This window comes from Canis lupus, chromosome 8 (assembly GCF_048164855.1).
Source record: "Canis lupus baileyi chromosome 8, mCanLup2.hap1, whole genome shotgun sequence".
Taxonomy (NCBI): domain Eukaryota; kingdom Metazoa; phylum Chordata; class Mammalia; order Carnivora; family Canidae; genus Canis; species Canis lupus.
In genome coordinates, this window is record NC_132845.1 from 26,223,289 (window position 1) to 26,240,841 (window position 17,553).

The 17,553-nt window shown below is 38.4% G+C and overlaps 1 long non-coding RNA gene across 1 annotated transcript in view; it reads left to right on the forward strand.

Annotated features, from left to right (window-relative positions):
* LOC140638023 (uncharacterized) overlaps nt 1–17,553 on the forward strand; it is a 60,005-nt gene that overhangs the window by 13,438 nt on the left and 29,014 nt on the right. The window contains exon 2 of the long non-coding RNA XR_012035146.1: nt 5,199–5,292. This is a non-coding gene — a long non-coding RNA (uncharacterized lncRNA). The remainder of the gene's footprint in view (nt 1–5,198; nt 5,293–17,553) is intronic.

Here is a 17,553-nt window from a genome sequence, read left to right on the forward strand (position 1 = left end):
CCGCAGTAAGTCTAGTTAGCATCCTGAATATCTTTTTCAATATTCACATGCCAGGTCCTTTCCAATCCTATCTTTTGCATCACATGGATAAGTAATTAGACTTCAATAGGATGTAGAGAGTTATTTTTAAAATCCATTTATTCAATTAATATATAGTAAGAACTTTTCATGTGCCAGACACACTGGCCTTCTTTAAGTTAAATGAAATCATGGAAGTAAAGCACTTGGAACAGTGTTAGCTCTGAATATTACTATTATTATTCTAGAACATATGAAGCTCCTTCTTACTCCAAGACTTTTTTTTAAAGCTACAGTTTCCCTCTGTTTTAGCATGTTTCTCCCCCTTTCCACACCCTTACCCTCTGTAGCTAAATTCTTTTTACTCTCCAGACCCCACCTTAAAAATCACCGCCTAACTATTCTACCTAAAGTAATTTCTCTCCTCTCTCTTTGTACCTGTCTCAGCCCCACATTGGTTTCCCACATAGCACTTATCACCACTTGTCAGGATCTTATTGATTTATTTACTTATTTATTGTCTGGCTCATCCAAGGATGGGTAATCTACGAGGTGGGGGAAGTGTGTAAATATTGTAGGACCTCAGACAATCTTTATTAAAAGAATACATGAATAACTGATTGATCACATCATTTTATTTTCCCAAGAAAAATTCAGCATTCAGTTCACCTGGAAGTCTACTCATTTTTTTTTTCCTGTGGTTTTGAATCAAATTGTGAAACCAGTTTTGATGGGATGCAGTCAGTGTGTTTACTGATTTCTTTTCAAATTTGAGAAAGGCTTGAATTTAAGAGAAATGTGTTGGCATGTAAGTAGCAAATTCTTAATACTTTGTGGGGGTAGTAGCCTCATAAGGCTCTGTTGTGCAAGCTCCTTGTGGTATCACAGCAAACACCCTGAAGCCTAAGATCAAAATATGGAACATTTAATTATTGTATGTGAATGTATTGCTGATTCAATCACACAGTTTGTGTAAAGGACAATATAAATGCCTGTATGTTCTAATTTTTTAGAACGAGATAGTTTCTAGGCTGTCTCCTCTACCAAATTTCATTGACCTAGACATTCTCAGATGCAATAAATAAAGATTATTATGCCCTGTGTAATATATAAAATGTGTACTGTATTGTTTTGCTGTGACAAAAATTAATGACATTCACACTGGTTGAATTTTTACCACTGACTAATAATCAACTCTGACTTCACTGTACTGGCCATGATGGCAGAGTCAAGTGATGAATGTAAAGTTGTCTAATCCAGCCCCTTAGCAGGCAAATGGGGAGAGGAACTGATTCCAAGAGAAGGTTGTGTGGGCAGTCAAATACCTCAAAATCAGTCTTCTCCAGCACACACACAAAAATATCTGTGAAATGAAAATAGGAGCAGAAAACTTGAAGTATCTTTTACAAAAACATAAAATAATGCATTAGGAAAATGCATCTTGCTTCATGTAACTTTTTATCAAAATTCACACTATCTCACTGTATATAAGACTAAGTATATTTCCTTATGTAACACCGCATTCTTTGAATTTATGAAGAGCAACAGTTTTATTCTAAATGATCTTCCTAGTTTTAATTTTTCCTCTGATATATACAGAGGTATGCATGTCTGGGGTAATATGAGGAATGTCATTTCAATTCTACTCTCTTTTCCAGTTTTCAGAATGTCTGTGTCTCCTCAGGCATGATTTCCCTGACTTAAGTTTCACTGGATAACTAAGAATCATTCCTTCCTTGATTATCCTTGGTCCACAGTAAATATCTTTCTTTTTGTCTCCCTTTCTTCTCTTCTACCTTTTCCTTTTATCTTCCAAAAACCCATTATTATTTTCTCTAAACAACAATTCTCAGTTTCTTTTGTAGTTACACAACTGTTGTGAATATTAATGGTATCCTTCAAGGGGTATTATTTATAGCAGGAAATATGGGTCTTTGATCAGTGGTTTTTCTTAAATAGAAACCTCATGCATTGTGGGTAGATTGTATTTCTCTTATGTTGGGCATTTCGTTGCTCATTTCCATCTTTCCTTATATTACAGAGTTGGAGGCCGTTGGAGACTTTTAAGTTGTTCTTTTTAAAAAGCCTTTTTCCCCTTTATTATGTGATCTCTCTAATGCTGGCCTTGTGTATGGTGATGTCTGCCCTGGTTGGAAATCCTTTTGCTACACTCCCTAAAGGCAGCAAGTGATTCAGGGAGGAGTGTGTAATTTGTTTTGTACCGTGGAATTCCTGCCATGCCTATATGTATTTAGACCACAGGCAAACCAATAAAGTTGTCATAGAAACAAAGCATTTCATGAATAAATCAATCCATAACAAACTTGTAAACTTCAAACAACCCACTGTGCCTTAACAACACATCCGTTACATACACAAAATAATCATGTTTGTAATGAGCAATGCACAATATTATTCTTTCCCATACATTTGGTCCTGTTTGCCATCTTATAAATATTCCTTAATGTATTTTTATGCAGCCTGTGGATTCCTACTGAGCTGGAATGAAATAAGTAACTCTAGCTGGGCATGATTATACTGGAAAAGCAGACTTTTAAAAATGTAGCTCATGGTGAACCCCAGTTCAAACAATATGCTTGAAATACCTACTCAGATGACCAGAGGGGATTGAAACCATGGCTAAGCAAAGTTTCCTCATTTTGATCAACTCCAGTATTCTTTTTCACTTTCAGTTTGCCTGTTTGGCTCAGTACCCTGTTCTGCATACAGTGTCTTCAGAGAATGTGGTTGACTGGCGGGGGCAGGAAGGGTAGCGATAAGGGAGCTATTTGAAAAATGACACTGAGTATTTTAAAAAGGACGAATGGTGTCTGCCTGGAACTATCATGACTAGATTGGAGAAAGAGAACACTTTGAGGAGGAAAAGTGAATGTTATTGTGTAAAACTTAAATTCCTTTGCAGATGGTAAAAGGACAAGAAAAAGGCACACATAGAAAAGGAGGTCAGTGTAATACAAGTCCTCTGGGGCTTGCTTTGGCTTCCCGAACACTACAACTTTTCTTATTTTCATTCTGAGTGAAATTTTCTCTGTGGCTACGTTTAGGTCCTGCTTTGCAGACATGGTACACTAGATCGCCTTGTACAGGTGTCTTCTATTCCCATGAGTTCAGTGAAGGTCTTTGACCATGATTTCACGGTGACATCTTAGCCTAATTAGATATTTCCCAAATGCCTGTAATCAGAGGAGCCTTCTGTCAGTATCTTAGGGTGTACATGTGAACTTTATTTTCCAGTAATTAACTTCCACTTTACTATGTTAAGTCTCAATTTTTGCCCCTTTGTGGCATCTGAGAAGATTCCACAACTTTTCAGTCACTGTCAGTTATTAAATTTAATCTATTTCTAACCTTAATCCCATATTTCAGTCAAAGCACTTTCCTCTACCATCTAAGTGAGGAGGATGGCTTTAGTCAGCCCTCTTACTTTCCCTCTCTTACTCCAAGGGTTTATGTAAGACCTCTGGGACATCTCTGTCCCTAAGGTCTACTCAGTTTAGGCAGGAGGATGGATAGGACAGGCCGAAATTTTCCTAAGCTACTAGGCAGGCTCTTCCTCATTCTGGTGTATCTACTGGTGACCTCTACTACCAACTGTTAGTCTTGCATAGGTGATGTGCATGGTGTCCTTGGGTCTTCAGTGCTCATCAGCCACTGATGAAACCCTCATAAATGGGATGCAAGGGTTTTACTGCATGAAATAGTGTCCCCCTGAAATTTGTGTGGATTTGAACCTATGAATGTGACCTTATTTGGAAATAGGGTCTTTGTAGATATAACCAAGTTAAATGAAGTCATACTGGATTAAGGTGGGTCCTTACCCAATGACTGGTAACCTTTTAAGACAAGGGAAATTTGGACACAGAGACATAGGAGGGGAGAAGCCATCTGAAGATGGAGGCAGAGATTGGAGTGATGCATCTACAAGGCTAAGACCACTGAGGACTTCTAACAACAACCAGAAGCTAGGAAAAGGCAAGGAACATTTCTCCCCTAGAGCCTTCAGAGAGGAGCATGGCCTGCCCACACATTGATTTCATACTTCTAGTCTCAAAAACTGTGAGAGAACAAATTTCTATTATTTTTAAGCCCCCAGTTTGTTATACTTTGTTCCGGTAGGCCTGGGAAACTAATGCACTCCCTACCTCAGACTCCTGTTTTAGATAGAGAAAAGGAAGCAAGAGCTTCTGAATATCCTTACAAACCTCTTCATCCGTGTTCCAAACCGAAGTCATTCTCTTTCCCTAACTCTGTTCTTCGGTGTGTATCTGTAGCTCAGAGCCTGCAGCTCCCCATCTCTGTGAATCCAGCCTCACCTTTGAAAGTCACCAGTCTACACTTCCCTCTCCCTCACATTCCCTCTCCACATTGTTAATTCTTCACCTCCTTTAGAGTGAAATCCAGTTGCTTGAGGTTTATTATGCCTTCATGGTTCGCCCTGTGGCTACCTCACTGGCTTCACCTGCAACCACATCTGGACATGATACTTTGCTTCTCTTGTCAGACTGCCTGTAGTTCCTCACCCATGCCAGCTAAGGGCATGATCTCTCTCCTCCTCTGGGCCCCAATAGCACCCCATAGAAGGTAATCACTGGCGTATTCTCCTCTGTCTCACTAAATATTGAGGTCAGCAGGGCAGGTTCTTGGCCTTATTTATCTCTGTTCCCCTTAAGAAAACAGGGAATGACTGCTCTGTTTGGAGAAATGGAAGGAGGAAAGGCGCAATATGGGTGGAAGTAGAGCCAAGGGATAAAGCTCAAGAAAAAGGAGATAAAACTAAAGACAGACAGAGTAGGCTATCATAATGGGTTACTTCAACCCTCCTGGAATGTCAGTTTTCCACTAACAGTAAAGGGCTTCATAAGGGGTATTTAATAAATACATGATAAATGGCAGAACAAATGATAACATGCACAGATGGCTTACTATGTATCAGACCTATGCTGAGCACTTAGCCTGCATCTCTCACTTAATCTACATGACAGCCTAATGAGAAATATGTTTCCCTCTTATTAATGAAGCTAATAGGGCTCTGAGACATTAAGTAAATTTTCCAAGGTCACACACTTAGTAAGTGGAAATGGGATTTGAACCCAGGTGTGTTTGAATCTGACGATTATGATTTTAACAACTAAGATTGGTTGTCCTATTGTGTTACACAGGTTCTGACCATTATGGAATATTCTTCTACAACTGAGAAAGTGCAGCTACTGAATGCAGTCTTTCCCTTATTGGCACAACATCAATCTAAAGTCGGTAAGGAATATCTTCATTAAGGAATATTCTGCCCAAGTTTCATACCTCAACAATTTATTTAATCTTTGCATCATGGAGAAGTGAGGTAAACGCTTTTAGGATATCATGGAGGAACCTTTAAACATTTATGATACATATTTCCTTAAATGTAAAACAGAATTATTATTGAGGATTGCTATAAGTATTACATGAAATAATTGAAAATGTTAATTTCCTTGCTTTTCTCCATCTTTCTCTTAAAATAAAAAGATTGAGGAATTTTAGCTATGGCTTGCATATAGTACCTTATAATTTATAAAAAGGCCTACATATCTCCTTAATCTCATTAGAATAAAAAATTCATATTAAGACATCTTTCATGTAAGAACTACTATTAGTAGTAATTCATCTGACCAGCATATCTGGAGGGCTGAAGAGATACAGCTTCTGAGGGGTCCTCTCCATTAAGCTGGGCCAGATGTCCCAGGGCAGGCAATGCCAATTCACTTCTGAGCAGATACTGTGCTCTTGGCATCCCCAGCCACCCAGTGATCACTTAGCAGCTAGCTGTGGACCACTGAGCACATCAGGGTCAACCCCAATCCCCTGGGAAGTCTCATGAGATGAAGATAGTATAAAAAGACTATAAGCTCTGGCTTAACTATAAGCCAGGTTTCAAAGAATCTAACTTAGACTTTAAACTCTTAAAATTCACTGGGTCAAAAGCAAAATCTGTATCAGATTCTTACCCTGAGTACATAGGTACATTTTTTTTCTCAGTAGAATATCCATAGGATTCAATACATTTTCAGAGTGGTTTATGAACCAAAATAGTTTAGGAATATTTTATTTTAGGACTCTTCTGAGGATTCTTACCACTTCCTGGGTCCTAAAGAGTCTGACCCAATGATTCCCTCCTCCCCAGAAGCACTACGAAGGACACTTACGTCTAAAAACCTTTTCGAGTATTTTTGTACAAAGCATTTTTAGGCTTTGTAGTTTTACTACTCTGGATTCATTTTTGCATGATAATTGTGGCTTTTGACTCCTGAATGAGGCTGCAGGTTTTGGGCAGTGCAAAGCAGACATGTAAGCTTATGGAAATTCAAGCTGCTTTGAGGGTCTGTTCATTGAGGCTCTTCCTTCTTGAAATTGCCATATAGCCATCTTTCCCACTTGAATTTCTATAAACACTAAGTTAGAAACAAAATTTACCTATTGAATAGGGGAGTAAATCTTTCTTCAATTATTCATCTGTTTTGGGGGGGGAATGGTTCAATTTACATATCTAAGACACAATTTTAGGGTTTGTAGCCTGACAGACCCAAGTTCACATTTTGTGTTCTTTACCTACTAGTTTGAATTGAGAGGTAATGATAGTGGAGAGAATAGTAGCTCAGTCTCAGAATTAAAGTGACAGTTAAACAAATAAGACTGAGTGCATGATAGTTTGGTTGCAAGCATTGTACTAAGTGCTTTATGTAAAATATCTCAGGCTGATCCTCAGAATAACCCATGTTAAAGGTGAGGTAGTTAAGGCTCCTGTATGTGAGGTAATGGCTCTAGGCCCCCATATGGTCAGTGACAGAGCAGTAGTCGGATCGCCTAGTGCGTTACCTCGCGGACTGCACATGCTTACCACATACTTGGCCTTCATCCTCTCATCAGTTCAGGAGAAATAGAATCCTTGTGGTACAAAGAGTGACTTTCTTTTTGTTTCTCCTGACCCCACCCAACCGTGAGCCAGTCCTTGGGGCCTCACCCCCATGGCTTCCCTTCTTTCCAGCTCTCTATCACAAAGGCGGATAACTTACTGAAAGGCATCTGCAGACATTATCTGGTAATTAGGCTCATTAATTTTATAGGAAATTCTTTAATTTTCTGTGGGGCCATGTTCTTGAAATGCATTATCTCCCTTTTATGACTTTGCTTGCCTTGGTGTCAGTAGAGATTAAAGGTAACATGCCCTGCTGGGAACAAACACAATTTTCCAGCAGCTGCATTTTGTTTTCCTTAATAATTAACAATTGCTGCTGACTAACCCTTGCAGCATAAAATGCCCACCTTATCACGAAGGAGTGGGCATTGGTTTGAGGAACTCACAAGGGATATCAGAAAAAGAAGTGTGATTAAAGCATTAAAGATTTAGAAGTTGACATTAGGATGAAAGGTGGAATTACAGTAAATATAACGCTGTTTAACATTAAATAGAATGTGTTGTACTTGAAACAGTTGTTCATTTCAACATTAATTATTAAAGGAACCTGACAACTCATTTTTAATTCGCAACTAAAGACACAATTTCTTAAGATATAAATACAACAAAGGAGCTCAGAGGGTTGGTGCTTCTTTATCGGTAATGATTCCATGTTTTTTTCTTGATTTAATCTATAAACAAATTAGGATGGAATATGCCTAAACTGTATAAACCAGGCATAAATTTGTGGTGAGCTGATATTATGACACTGGACAAAGAGATTAAGCAGCAAGTTAGGTTATACTGGAAATTGTTTCACATATTTCTCGTTATTTCTATTTGAGGATTTTCTTGGAGATACACAATTTAAAGGGCATTTGAGGCAAACTTTGTACTTTATGTCTTAAATCAATTTTCTTCTGGGGGCAGGGAAAGCATGTTCATCCTTTGCTTTTTAATGAGAGACAAAGAACAGATAATAGTGTGATCAAATATGCATTGCCAGGGTTTCTATGTGAAATTGATAACTATTCAAGTTGGGTTTTAAATCTACCATCCATTAAAATATGCATGCTGTTTGGTGAGTAAAACTTTGGAGGAAGTTCTTGGTGGCTAAATGACAGTGTACAAATGTACTTGCAAGAGAGAGGAAAGCAGCCTAGTGAAGGAATTTATGGTGGGGGAATTCACAAGGGCAATTTCAGTTATTCTTTTTGGTAAAATACAATAAAAGTCAATAGTGCCACTGAGTGATTATGACTTCTTTTTCACTTTAAAGAATGTCTTCGGATGGGTATTAGAGTGTTCAATTTAGCAGGGCTTGGATACCTTTATTCCATGACTGGAAGTTGTAAAATATTTAGGATCATCATTAAGAGTCTTTGAATTTTATCTATTTGAAAATAAACTGAAGTATGAAAAGGACCAACAAGAAGTTACTGACAAACATGTACTTTCCTTAGAATATGTTTCTTTACTTTCCTCTTGTTTGGATTTCTTTCTTATACTATAGTTATTCTATCTGGGCTGTGAGGGAAATATTTCTGATGTGTGGTGGCTCTCAGTCTATTTAACATATCGTCACACACGGTGTCTGTGAGCTTAGGCTAAGTTATACTTCAGTAACAAAAAACCTCAAAATGTAAAGGCTCACATTAATGAAGGTATATTTCTTAGTCATGTTACATCTTCATTGAAAGTTGGCTCTTCACTCTGGGACTCGGGCTTAAGGACCATCTTCAATCTGAGATATTATAAGTGTCATGATTTTGGGAAAAAGACAGAGGGCAGAATCACTGAGAGGTTTAATGGTTCTTAAAGCTTCTGCTTAAAATTGCCATATATCACTTAAGCTTAAATTTTTTTGGTCAAAGGAAGTCACAGAGTCAATTCTGATGTTATTGGGAAGGCAGGAAAGGCAATCACTTTCAGAAACAGTAATGAAATTTGCCTACTCTCCACGTTACACATATCCTGAAGTTTGCCTATGGTTATATAATTTGAGATGTATGAATGAAACTTTTTTGGGGCGATTTAGGTTGAGGGTTTTGCACCTCATCCTTCCCCTGATAATCTTAAATGGAATATTATCACGCTGATTTTTATAGTAGAAAATAATTCAATAAAAATGATTTTTTATTTAGAAAAATCAAGCCTTAATCAGTGTGCTAGGGTTGTTGGGAAAACAAAATTCTATCAATTGACCCTGCCCTCGGGAATATGGATCAGAAAAATTGGATAGGTCCTATCAATTGTAGCATGTGTTTATACTACCACCTTGAAATGGCACATCTAGAATTAAGCATACCCTATGGCTACTAGGTTGGTTGTACTTCTCAGTGTGAGAGTAAGATGAAATAGTTACTGCAAAATATAAGGTCATTACCCTATATAGATAAAGGGGTAACTGCCCCTGAAATGAGTTATGAAAACCTCATTTTACAAAATAGGAAAATAAAGCATATTTATGATGAAAGAGAATAATTTTTAGAATATGTCTTGAATAGTGTTGTAGAGTTTGCAAAGTGCTTTTACAAAAATCATCATTTGAGGTATGCAGGGTATATATTATTAACCTCATTTTCTGTGTAAGAGAACTCGGGTTCCATGAGGTTAAGTAACTTGCCTAAGGAAATGACAGACCTGGGATTCAAACTCAGTCTTTCTGCTCTAAGTCCAATATTCTTTCTACAAACATAAGCACAATGCCATGTCCTACTCACTCTTGTGGGAAGGAACAAAATGAGGACCAAATTGGAAAATACGTTACAATGGAAAAGAACATGGACCTGAGTGTAGGCCTGGTTGTGGTACTTCAGTTGTGTTACACTTTCAGACGGGTCACTTTGGCTTTCTGTGTCTCAGGTTTTTTTCACTGGCAAAATCAGGGGGTTGGATTATATTTTTTCCTCAAGGTCTTGTCTTAATAGTACTATTTTATAAATTTAAAAACTTAACGGCGTCTTGTCATTCACACTGACCCTCAGGATTCAGACACCTACCAAATTAATTAGGAGAATGCATTTTTCCCTGGTGCACTATGTAAAACTGCCCTGATATTGTAGTGATCAGCTTTGTTTTTATTGTTAGCACCAGTAGCTTAACTTAAGCTAAGTAAGCAAAACAAAATAAGACAACAACAAAAACGATTGAGTCATGTAACTGGGAATCCAAGGCAACACAAGCTTCAGACATGACCAAAAGCAGAAATCCAGAAAATGTTCCTCATTCTCTTGCTCTCTCGCATGTGCTCACTCTTTCTCTCATGCTTACTTCCTCCTGTTCTCTCCTTCCTCTCTTCCCTATTTGTCTCTGAACAGCTTTAGTTTTTCTTATGGTTAGCTATCTTTTTTTTTTTTTCATTTGTTGACATATGGGGTATGTGGTTAATGTTAGCTCCAGAGACATAATTTTCTAGCTTCTAGAACATAAGGTGAAAGGTCTCTTCTCCAGGTCCAAATCCAAAGAGCTCTGGGAAGGACACTGATTGCCTTGGCTTGGACCACCTGCCCTCCACTAGACTAATTATTGGCAAGGTGAATGTAAATTCTGATTTGCCAGGACTGTGTCACTTGTTCAGCCCATAGCTGTACTTAGTAGACCCTGTAGAATCACACAGGATTAAGGAACGGATGCTGATGCGTGAGGAATGGGGGAGGGGCCATGGTGAGAAAAGCACAATCAATATTCACTGCACACAGTAAACACACATCTGAGCTGTCTCACTTGAATCGGATTCCCAAATGAATGGAAGAGAACTTGATAATGAAGCAGAAAATATTAAGCCTTTAGATATGAGAGTATAAACATGATCATGGACTATAACCCAGGTCATACTGCCCAATCCCTCCAATTAACTAAAGAGCATACAGATAATCTATTTTTGACATATTCTTAATTTTAAGAATTGATCACAACATACCTGTACTTCCTTCAGGGTCCCATAAGAAATACCTTGTATATAATTTTATTCATAAGACTGTTTCCCAACACCTGTTTAATGGACTTCTAGTCTTGGAGTTGTGAGAGAAAGGTTCTATGGCTAATTTCTGTTAAGAAATAATCCTTATTATGTCCATCCCTGGGGAGGAACAGACCTCCTAATCTATCTTAGCACATTTAAAGGTATAGTAAAGAGACTTTGCTTAAACCAGCATTTCCCAAACTTGATTGCAGAACACCCCAACCACGAACACAAGAAGGAAAGAATGAAAGAAAGAGAAGAAACAGACACTTAATGGTATCATGGGAAAGTTCCTTGGATGGAATTTTGGAAAATAGTGCCTAACTCAATATTGAAACTACATATATTTGTCTTATATCCTCTGTTAGGACAGAAAATTCTTCTAGTATGTCCCTGTTGTTTAGAGTTAACATTTCTTTCAAATTTCATGAGAAGCAAACCAGCTTTCAGTTACTTCTGCATGACAAATATGTTAGAATCTACCAAATCCATAAACTCTTTGATACCGTAAATACAGATCCTGAGATTTAGAGGTGAACATAACTCCAACATTATCACAAACTTATTGCAAAGAAATTATTTATGTGCAAGGGAATGTGTTGGGCATTTGAAATCTGAAGGTGAACAAGACAGATACAATGTCCTTTGGATTGTAAATACTAGCATGTCCTTTCATCTCTGAGCTTCACTCCTCATGTAAAATTGCAATAATATTACATACCTCTCAGAGCTGTTTTGGAAATTACATGAAAGGGCAGTTGTCAAACCAAGCTTAATAATTACTAAAAATGTTAAAATTAATTTCTTCTGAGCATTATTGAGTATCTGTTGAATGCAGGAAACTATTCTAGATGCTGGAATCAGGGGAATTAATAACAAAAAAGAAAAGTTATTGTCTTGAGTAGAAAAATGCTTATAAAAATCTTAGTAAAGAATAGAACTATTAACATAAAGATAAACAATAAAAGGCAGCAAGTGGCAAAGACTAAATGAGGGGCCCTACATTAAATACTACAGAGGCTCAGAAGTGGGGGAAACCAGTATAAGGAAGGTGAGTTCACACAAGGCTTTATGGAGTCTCTGCACACTTGAAGGAAGCAAAGAGGAGGGTGAAGAATGAATTAGGAGAGGAAAATGGCAGAAACAAAGCCATGGAGATGAGAACAATCTGGTTTCAAGGAACAGTGAATAGATGAATGTGATAGTAAGTGGATGCATTTGGCCAGCACAGGTAGCGTATAAAGCTGAGTGTGTAGATTGTCCTGAGAATGAAATGCTTTGAGTACCAGATTGAAGCATGTGCATGGAGGAATTAGAGATTTCTAAGGCAGGAAAGTGGCGTAACAAGGCTAATTTTTCTGGTCAAGTAATATGGCAGTTGTGTGCAAGGATTTCGGATTGGAAGGGAAATTTTAACATTTAAAACTTTCTGGCTAATATACTATTTCTTTTTTCTTTTCTTTTCTTTTCTTTTCTTTTTTTTTTTTTTTTTTGGCCTATTGAAATGTGGTTTATAATTAAAAACAAGTAGAAACTCAATGTCCCACAATGGGCAATTGGTTAAATAAATGGGTAGAAACTCAATGTCCCATGATGGACAATTGGTTGAATAAATGGAATATGTAATGAAATATAGCACAGCCACAAAAAAAAATGACGTTTTAGAAGAATATAAGAGAAAAATGTTCACTCTACTGAAAGCAAGTTACAAGACCACAATATACAGTGTGATCTCATTTTTAATAATATATGACGATATAATCAGAGAAAAAGAGGTAATACCACATAGCTTACTTTGGGTGGTAGTGTTATGGTTGGTCTTTATTTCTTAGTTTTGCGTATCTACGTTTTCTGAATTCTCCACAGTAAGTCATATTACTTTCACAGTAAGGACAAAATCTATTATGATTTTATAAAAGCTGACCTAGAAAAGACCCTGTGGATTTCTAGACTGTGTGGAGTGTGGGAAGCAGAAAAGGAAGTGGCAAAGGAAGTAGAGACTTCATGTAGGATCAGGAGAGAGTGTAGTGACTCTGTTGCCTAACATGCCTCTTGACCATACAGCCAGCCCCTGAGCTCGGCTCGTTTGGGGTCGGGACACGGCCTCACCAAGCACCTTCTGCGCTGGGCCCCTGCCCTTGTGGTGGATCTCCATCTACACCTTTAACCATCACAAACTCCCTCAGCGTGGCAGATGCCTCCAGAGATTGTTAAATGCAGAATCCTGGGCCCAGTCCCAAACCATCTAAATAAGAGTATCTGGGGAGTCTGCTTTTTAAAAAAGCCTCCAGTGTGATTCTTATGCACAGGCCAGCAGCAGAACCTCTGCGTTAGGGTGTGTGCTAAACACCGTAGATCTGGACACAGAGTCGGAGAGGAATGAACCCGGGAGTTCGTGCAAATGGCATGACTGGGTGTTTTAGTCACGAATCAGTAAGTCCAGGATGGAGAAAATATCTTTTGGAACCCAGCTGACACCACGGCATGTGTCCCGGGAGCCTGCTGGGGCCGAGCAGCAGTCTGCAACCAGAGGGTAAGAAAGGGCTTGGCTCCTGGGAGTGACAATCTGTTGGAAGAAGTTGGCAGTCACGTTTCCCAGGTGGCCTGAGCTAAGAGCCAGTGCAGCTCCCCTACTCACAGGACACCGAGCCGCAAGAACAAAGAAATCAATGCGCTGAGGCTCTCTACCTATGAAGCTAAAAGCTGTTCTAAAGCGGTCAGGGTTAGATGAGCCAGAGCGAGGGGCCTCTTGGAAAGAGGCTAGTCAGGATTCAGAGACCAAAGGTTCTTACCGAATCAGGAGAGGGGACCTAAGGGGGCACCCATCCATCCCATTATAAAACCTGTATAAATAAATTGTGCTGGATTGTATTATGGTTTCCAGTGATTTGCTGTCCCTCTCGAAAGAGCTTTATATTCTCCACCCACTGACATCAGGCTTGCCCACCTGACTTCCTTTGGCCAATTACATCTGGTGGAATTGATGGAAGCCACTGGCTTGCAGAGATGTGGGATCTGTCATCTGGCCCTACGGTCTCTCCTCTCTGTCCTTCCTGGCAAGCATCCTTCGGAAGCCTTCTGGGGAATGCATCTCCACCGGGGAGTCCTGCTATCCCTGGCCATTCTGCACTGTTCACACACACTGCCAGGAAGGTGCTTGTCTACTCTACTCTTGTCATTCCCAGGGGGTCTTTTCTAGGTCAGCTCCCCTCTCCTGACACATGGGCGGGGACCGACTGGTTTCCCTTTCTGCCTTTTGCACCGAAGCTAAGGGTCTTTCTGTAAGTGCGGTGACATTCCCAGATTCCTCTGATAGCAGCAGGTGCACATTCTTCAATACAAGGGACAAGGGACATACAACTTGGAATGTCAGAGAAAAGTCTTCAGTTAACTTAATAAAACAATCTACTCTTTGAGATACTGCTCATTTTGAAGCACACGCCTCCAAATACTACTCCTGGGATCTAATTCCTGAAGTAAGGATGACGAGAATCAAGTCCTCTCTTCACCTCATGTTACCTCTCCAGGTAGAAGAGACTTTTGTTTCATTGCTGAGAGTTGGAAGCAGTGTGATGACTCCCTGGTAGCCAGACATCATCAGAGGCTGTGAAACTTTCACTAAGCTTATGAGGTTGCAATGAGGAAAATAATTAGATTTAAAATAAAAAAGACATCTACTAGCCTTCTTTTACAAATTCCAGAGATGGCTAAGAGCCTTGCAAAAACACCCCATTGCATTCTAGGCCAGTCCCAGGAGTGTCCTGATGATGGCTATTTTTGAACTAGTGGTGCATGCAAGGAAAAATCTGCTTTGAATGTAGATGAGTAAACAACTCCGTACATAGAAATTTGAATTACTAAAGAAACAGTTTCTACATATTTCACCTTTCCTCCCATATTCTCATCCGAAGCCACATGGTTAAGAAAACAATCTGCATCTGAGTACAGATAAGCTAACTGCTCTAAACACATACCAAAAAGAAAGAAGAAATGTAAGAAAAAGATTCTCTGGCTAGAAAGTCTCCAAATTAGGAAATTTTGTAAGACATGTTGCTTTTTTCCCCCTATTTTGCTTTTCTGTCTGTTTATTTTTGTTTGTTTTCACCATGTACCATAAGCACCCCGGCTAGAGGAAAACTATTAAATAAGAGCACCAAATAACAACTCAACTTCCCTTTTTGACATAATTTGTAGCAGCCAGCCCATCAAATAAAGGAGAGTGAATGAACTTGGCTTCCCACTGGCCTCTGGAGCCTGACCATTAATGGGAGGCCCTGGTCCATCTTTAAGAGATCCGATCTACTCAGAGGAAGACCATGGCACCACTTTCTCACGCCTAATAGAAAGTGTAGTATAGGAGAAAGACACAGGCTTTGTACCCAGATATTTACAAATTTAAATCCTGGCTCTGATTGTCATGAGCTATGTGAGCCTAGAGAAATTAATTTCCCTGAATCTGTTTGACCATCTACAAAATGTGACTAATGTGTAGTTGTGAAGGTTAAAAATTATATATATTACACATAGGTCAGATCTTGACTTATTAGATGCCCAACAAATGGTACTTATTTCTTTTTGTGGATTATTTTTGTTTTTGTCGACTAAGAACATCTGTTTATCCACCCATCTATCCTTCCATCTATCCAGAAAATCAGAAGACATGTAATACTAAAGCTGCATCTTTGTCTTGTTGCATGTCTCCTAATTACTATGTTTCCTATTTATGGATCAGTGAAATTAAGCACATAATTTTTTTCCTTCTGGAATAAAAATACAGCATAAGCTTTATAAAGCTTGCATATAAGCCTTAAGACCTTCACTTAAATGGACTGTTTTCGAGGCATGCTTATAAATAATAGAAAAAAAAACACACATACATTCGAGGCAAAAATGTGCTTACCATTGAATTTGTCAAAATTGAAATTCCTATTAAGTTTCTTTCTTGTACTGCTGCACTAACAGTATTTTACATAAGATCATTTGTCTACACAATATGTCCTTATTAAATTTAATTGACAACTGAGAAAAAAATGTGGGTTACCAATTTGAGGGAATTAACACTTAAGCAAATAAGAATCAAACAAAACAAACCAAAAAAAAAATTTTTCCCAAAAAACCCACAGTCAAAACAAGATTATTAAAGTACAAAATGTACTTTGGTTATTTATTTTGACCAGCATTGTTTGGGTTTAATTATTTATGATAATAGTATACTTACAAATGTACTGTAGGCTATTTTGTAGCGTAATGAAGTTTTAGTAATATGAGCAGGCAATGCATTACTCTGCTTGCAAATCTTTTCTGAGAAGCTAGATGTAATACCTAATTTTTTAATTTGATAATTATATTTGAGACTTAGTAAGGTTTGAGTGCACACTAGTTTTCCATACTCATATCTCAGTATACTGTATTTATTTCATGCTATCATATTGGTGGATGTGAGTTATGCATAACTAAACAGAATGAAATCTGCCTCAAAGTGTAGATACTCTTGTGATAAAAGGCCTTACTGGCCCACAAATTCACACTGGTCTGTATGTTTCCTGTTACCTCGTAGTGTAGTTTGTTATTTCTATGATCATTCTGTATCTTGGGGAGGAAGTGGGGGAAGTGGACAGACTATCGTTACTCCTTTTCCCAGGCTCCATTAGTACCTGTCACACGTGGATAAAGTGCTGGGTGTCTTCAGGTGTGCATTAAGTGATATCTGTGATATCTTTAGGGAAACACAACTTCATCTTGGTAATGTAATAATTTCTAAACATTACATTATCATTAGAGATTGTTTACTGATGATACTGTTTCCTCATATTTCACAGATTCCCCATGAGCAAAATGTATATTAAGGCCTCCTAGTTTCTGCTTCTTCTGTGAAGTTCTCCCTTCACACACTTTTTCTGCACCCCCCATTCCTATCCTCACCAAACCCCATCAATGTGGACTCCTGTTCTGAAATCTTTTGGGTTTCTGTCAACTTTAATATTCACTCTTCTCTAGATGCGATAGGAGGGACTTGAAGCATTTTTCAGAAATGTGTACACCAAAGGGATAATGGGAAGGAGGTGAGCAGAAGCCATATTGCTGACCTTTATCCACCACTGGGAGATAATACCATAAAGAAAAAAATAAATAAATAAGCTAGGGAGTTTTAGTGTGTAACTTTATTGAGGAATTCCATGATTTACTGTTCAATATAGCAAGGCTTATCGTGTAACTTAGCTGTAGAACTCCCTGATTTACTGTGAAGCACAGTGGGGCTTACCATGTAACTATTATATGAGAGTCTTGGCAAAGACAGGGTTAGGGTTTTGCAGAGCCCGTTAAGAATGACTGACATACTTTTCTCAAACGGACCAAAGCAGGCTCTTGACTAGCAAACACAATCGTTATTCTCAGCATCTGAAATTCCAGTATTTTAACTTTACTCAGCACAGATGTTAAGGGTAACTTACTTACCTCCTTTATCTCTCTCTCATCATTTTACATCTAAGCTTCAGTTTTATAGTAAATAGCTATATGAAGTTTACTGTTTTATGATTCTGATATCCATTTTGCAGAATTTAAATTCTTTTTAAGGGGGCATTAGAGCTAAAGAAGCAGCACATTAAAACACACAAAGCAT